Raw genomic sequence first — 6,125 nt, 5'->3', positions numbered from 1 at the left:
GGGGGGGGGGCTAATAGTCTGCAATTATGATACATTATTATCATCATTATTAATGTATGACAGATGGTATCTGCCTCCAAAGCAACAGATAGTATAAAAAAGCATATCGGCCCATGTGGTTGTTTTCTCTCTGCCATGTTAGCAGCAGCGGTAACAATACGTGTAGTTCAGTGTCATACTTATTTATTTATTTTATAGACCATAGGTGACTATAACTTTTCATAATATAAATCCATCGAACAATGAGCTCCGATTCCCGCAGGCAACATGACATGAAACGTTCTAGGTTATTTTTTCATAGAATTTCTAACTTGTTCCTCATCATATAGCTTCATGACTGTAAAGTATGTTATGTATACGGGGATGAATAATGCCATTGATGATGAGAAAAGCACGCAGCTTGGTATTTATATACACGCATAGCGTGTGGACCAATTCTTTCCCTATAAAACCACGGTTTCTGGCAAACATTTCTGCTTAGGCTCGGGCTACACACAGCTCTCGGGCAATGACCTTTGCGAAACAGCTCTTGAGCTTCAGGTACTCGAGATCAGCATACATCACTTATTCCCATTAAAAGCCAACTGCTAACCAATTCAAAAGTCTGTGATGTTCATTTAATTATTAGTACCTTCAATCATAAAATCGCTTGATTGCAAAAACCCACCGACGTCATCAACCTCTCACACGGCAATTCTGGTCCTATCCTGGAACGCCCTTAAGACGGCGAGTCGATTATGACTGATTGGTTTAATCATTTTATTACCGTAATTATTTAGTTTTTGTGGATACTTAATTGATCATTTTCATCAGACAATTAATCTGAGAATATTTGGAGTCCGTAGACCAACAAGAGTAGAGCTATTCTGGTCAAAATTCATTTTGTTGAAAGATATTTGAATTCACGATGGATTCATCTCTTTATATCTATTTCGTGAGATTTCAGATCTCTTGCAAGATTTCGGTGATTTTTAATGTAACCAGGCTGGTTGCAATCGGGAACCGTCGGCACTTTCCGTAAACGAGAAAATATTTGAAGTGTTTTCTCGTTTACGGAAAGTGCCGACGGTTCCCGATTGGCTAGATTGTTGCCGGGAACCTAGCGGAGAGAAATTGTACTAAGACAGGTAATTCAGTGTAACACACTGAAAAGCGTTTTAGTGAAGTGTTATTTTCTGCTAAAAATAAAAGCTTAATTGTGTCACAGTCTGTTCTTATCTCATTTATCACATTAGCACATCGGCAGGCCGATTGATTTCTATAGTTAAAAAGGCAATTCGTCATTATGTTTATTGCGTTCTACAAGTTGCCATGGTAACGAATGTCACAAACCCTGTTTATCTTCCATTTTTTTTTTTTTTTACAAAAGCTGACATTTAATTTTCACCGAATGTTCTTGAATCGTGTTTTTTATATTTCACCGAGTCAAAAAGTATTTCAAAACTTAATCAAAATAAACATATTCTATTGCATAAATGAACAGCATTACAAAGGACCCTCTACAAATACACTTACATAAATTGTGAAATAGCATGATGTATCTACAAATACACTTACATACATTGTGAAATAGCATGATGTATCTACAAATACACTTACATACATTGTGAAATAGCATGATGTATCTACAAATACACTTACATAAATTGTGAAAAAGCATGATCTATTTCACGATAAATGCATTTTTACAATACTGTTATTTCAGTTAGGGGGAACAAATTTATACAAAATGAACTGTTGATATCTACCGAGAGGTAGAAATTTCCTAAGAGCATTGAATTTGTGTCCATCACACCATCTGGATTTCAAGCATCAATTGTTGTTAGGCCTAGTAGATTATGTCTGTGAATATTTCGACCAAAGGTTAAATAACGTTCCACTGTTCAAATAAAAATAAGATAACGTTTAAATAATTAGAAGCCAAATATTCTCATCCTCGAAATTCCGGAGTTACGCCCACTTACATTCTCTGCACCCCTAGATTATACCATGACAAAATTGAAGGTTCGCGGTAAGCTATTTGATTTATTTTCAAGTAAAGAATAATTTAGGCTGATACATGTAATGCTATTTGAAGAAAATAGAGGAAAGACGCCTGACTTCAAAGTAGGTCAAATTGGCCGTTATGCTGCCGTGCGATTCTTTTGATTTTCATTAAACTAGCATACTTGTATCATCCACATAGGTCAGTGTCTTTGATTTCGTCTTAACACATGTCAGGAGAGCAGAGAACGAAAGGGGAGAACTAGTATACTAGATGGGTATTTGTAGATGTGCTAGTGTATTCGGTTTCCTTTTGTTACGGGCTTGCATTTCGAACGGCTCATTAAGAATGTCATAGCAAAGCCTAGAAACACATTCCCAAATTAAACTAAGGATTACTGTCGCTTGTTCTGGGTTCGACGCATATCTATAAGCTCTATTTTCGCTTGTTCCGGATTCGACGCATATCTAAGCTTTATTTTCGCTTGGTCTTGGTTCGACTCATATCTTAGCTCTATTGTAGCTTATTCTTGGTTCTACTCGTACTTAACTCTATTGTAGCTTGTTATGTTTTCGACTCATATCTTAGCTCTATTGGAGCTTGTTCTTGGTTCGAATCATATCTTAGCTCTATTGTAGCTTGTTCTTGGTTTGACTCATATCTAAGCTCTATTGTAGCTTGGTCTTGGTTCGACTCATACTTTACTCTATTGTGGCTTGGTCTGGGTTCGACTCATACTTAACTCTATTGTAGCTTATTCTTGGTTCGACTCATATCTTAGCTCTATTGTAGCTTGTTCTTGGTTCGACTCATATCTTAGCTCTATTGTAGCTTGTTCCGGGTTCGACTGATACTTAACTCTACTGTGGCTTGTTCTTGGTTCGACTCATACTTAGCTCTATTATGGCCTGGTCTGGGTTTGACTCATATCTTATGACTAGTGTAGCTTGTTCTGGGTTCGACTCTCACTTTGCTCTATTGTAGCTTGTTCTTGGTTCGACTCATGCTTAACTCTATTGTGGATTGGTCAGGGTTTGACTCATATCTTATGTCTATTGTAGCTTGTTCTTGGTTCGACTCATTTCTTAGCTCTATTGTAGCTTGTTCTTGGTTCGACTCATAACTTAGCTCTATTGTAACTTGATCTTGGTTCGACTCATATCCTAGATCTATTCTAGCTTGATCTGGGTTCGACTCATACCTTAGCTCTATAGTAGCTTGTTCTTGGTTTGACTCATATCTAAGCTCTATTGAAGCTTGGTCTGGGTTCGACTCATACTTAACTCTATTGTAGCTTGGTCTGGGTTTGACTCATATCTTAGCTCTATTGTAGCTTGTTCTTGGTTCGACTGATACTTAACTCTACTGTGGCTTGGTCTGGGTTCGACTCATACTTAACTCGATTGTAGCTTGGTCTGGGTTTGACTCATTTCTTAGCTCTATTGTAGCTTGTTCTTGGTTCGACTCATATCTTAGATCTATTGTAGCTTGATCTGGGTTCGACTCATATCTTAGCTCTATAGTAGCTTGTTCTTGGTTCGACTCATATCTTAGATCTATTGTAGCTTGATCTGGGTTTGACTCATATCTTAGCTCTATTGTAGCTTGTTCTTGGTTCGACTGATACTTAACTCTACTGTGGCTTGGTCTGGGTTCGACTCATACTTAACTCTAATGTGGCTTGTTCTTGGGTCGACTCATACTTAACTCTATTGTAGCTTGGTCTGGGTTTGACTCATTTCTTAGCTCTATTGTAGCTTGTTCTTGGTTCGACTCATATCTTAGCTCTATAGTAGCTTGTTCTTGGTTTGACTCATATCTAAGCTCTATTGTAGCTTGGTCTTGGTTTGACTCATACTTAATTCTAATGTGGCTTGATCTGGGTTTGACTCATATCTTAGCCCTGTTTTAGCTTATTCTGCGTTCGACTCATTTCGAAGTGCTGGTGTCGTTTGCTCAGGTTACGACTCAAAATGAATTGCTCGTAGAGTCGCTTGCGCTGGAATCGTTTCTCCCGGGCTCATTTAGAATCAATTTTTTGTTCGTTCCTGATTCGACTCATATGACAGCACTTGTATCTCTCGTCGTGTAGGCAACGAGAGACAAAAAATGTGGATTCTGATGAATATTCATCGCGCAATTACCAAAGCAAACATGATCTCCTTTTCCTCCACATTAATGAGTTTGACGTCAGCCATATGCGAAACATGTGGTGTTGATTGGCTGCGTTTTTCGGAATCACCAGCCAATCACCCACTTGTTCCGGCACGTGGCTGACGTCAACCTCATGAACAGTGGCTCTGTGACCGCGAGAAAAAAATTGAAACTCGGAAATGGCGTGTGTTTTTGGAGAAAACTCATGTCTGCAGAAGGAGACTGAATTTCACGTGCATATAGGAGGTTTTTAAAAGAAAAAAATAACTATCTTTCCAACGGTTCTAAGCGTTTTTTGTACAACAACTAGAAATGGAATTTTGGCGCAAGAAAGTTAGGTGGAGTCGATTTTTCCACACCTCTCGTATATTCATTGGCGGTGGCATTTTTACGGAAATAGATCTAAACTCATAGAACGTGTAAAATAAGTATGAAACCTTCGTTTGGGTCCAAATATAGCTGTAACAAATTAACAGGTCCCTGAGGCGAATATGTGTTTTTCGTTAATTCATAGCGAAGTGACAATAACTATCGTCTATTCCCCTCGCTATATTTCGCCTTTTCTCAGCAGATTTCGACACACTGATCATCGTTATTTCATGAAATAGCGAAATGCAACGTATAACTGACCAAAGTTTACTCGATTATATATTTGTTCAAGTTTACCCCTACCCCACGACAACAAAGACAATCGGGCTGGCGTGACCAATTGGACGGTCGCTCAGGGGTTTCACTTGTTTCCTGGAGGTCTCCAAACTGTGCTACTTTAATCACAGGTTATTTTCACCATGTGAGATAGGTGTCACAATGAGAAAGTATATCATACTTGGGTTTTTCCTGAGGCCCCAAAACCTTCAAAATGATCTTGAGGGCTAATGGTTATGGCTGAATAACGCAGGTGGGCTACTCTTTGGGTTCATTGAAGCCGAATTATTTTTTTCAAACACGTGGCTCCTGTACAATATCTAGACGTGGCTATTTGGTCAATAAGTAATTATATATATTTACTGTACATGAAAGAGTTATATCAACTTAAGACTAAGTCCAAGGTCGATATTATTATCTCGTGTTAGCGACAATCATCTTATGTAGCATGCAAACAGAGATAACTGGAATGAAGGTCACTTGGACCAATATAAACCGGAAGTGACGATTTATACGCAAATAACACCAGTGAACATAGTTCGATTGGTTAGAAGAAGAAGAACATTTCACAACAGGTACCAATAGAAAACCCTCCCTAATGCATCGTTGTCCCCTTTCCAATCTAATTAAAATTCTGTTCTCTTCTCTGTCGGTACTTGGGGTCACATGAGATCAAATTGATCAACTTCTAGCCGCACGAAAAACTAATACCAACGGCAACAACTAATACTGACACTAAAGTGCCAGAATTTTTAACTGAGATGGAGCAAGATTTCTCCACAGATGATGTGACAGGCGCAGCCATTACAGATACGACAGTTGTCGGTCTAGTGAACAATGCACTGACGAAAAGAATGGCGGAGGACAAGTTAAAACAAAAATTGTCTGCCTACCCACGTCCGGTAAACATTAAGGCTCTGCAGAGCCCAAGAGTTAATCCGGAGGAATGGAGGAAAATTAAAATTCCTACCAAAAGCCAGGATGTGAAGTTTCAACAGATCCAATCTAGAATGACAAAGGGATTAACTCCCCTTGTACAAATGGCAAATGACATGTGCGAACTGAGGCAAAATGATAAAACTGTCGACAGAGAAACTCTTGACAAATTTCTCGAGTGTACTTTGGACAGTGTCACAATGATGGGGAGTGCTGTGCAAGATCTGAGCCAAAGGAGGAAGGAATTGATCAGACCTGACCTCAATGCACAATATGCACCGCTGTGCTCGTCATCCGTGCCAGTCACTACATACCTGTTTGGAGACGATCTCCATAGATCCATGAAGGAAATGGACGAGACCAACAGGGTGGCACACAAAGTGTCAAGAGATAAAAGATATGGTCA

The sequence above is a fragment of the Mizuhopecten yessoensis genome, unplaced genomic scaffold, assembly GCF_002113885.1.
Source record: "Mizuhopecten yessoensis strain PY_sf001 unplaced genomic scaffold, ASM211388v2 scaffold7507, whole genome shotgun sequence".
Taxonomy (NCBI): Eukaryota; Metazoa; Mollusca; class Bivalvia; order Pectinida; family Pectinidae; genus Mizuhopecten; species Mizuhopecten yessoensis.
The sequence above is the reverse complement of the archived record's forward strand: the minus strand, read 5'-3'. Positions refer to the sequence as shown.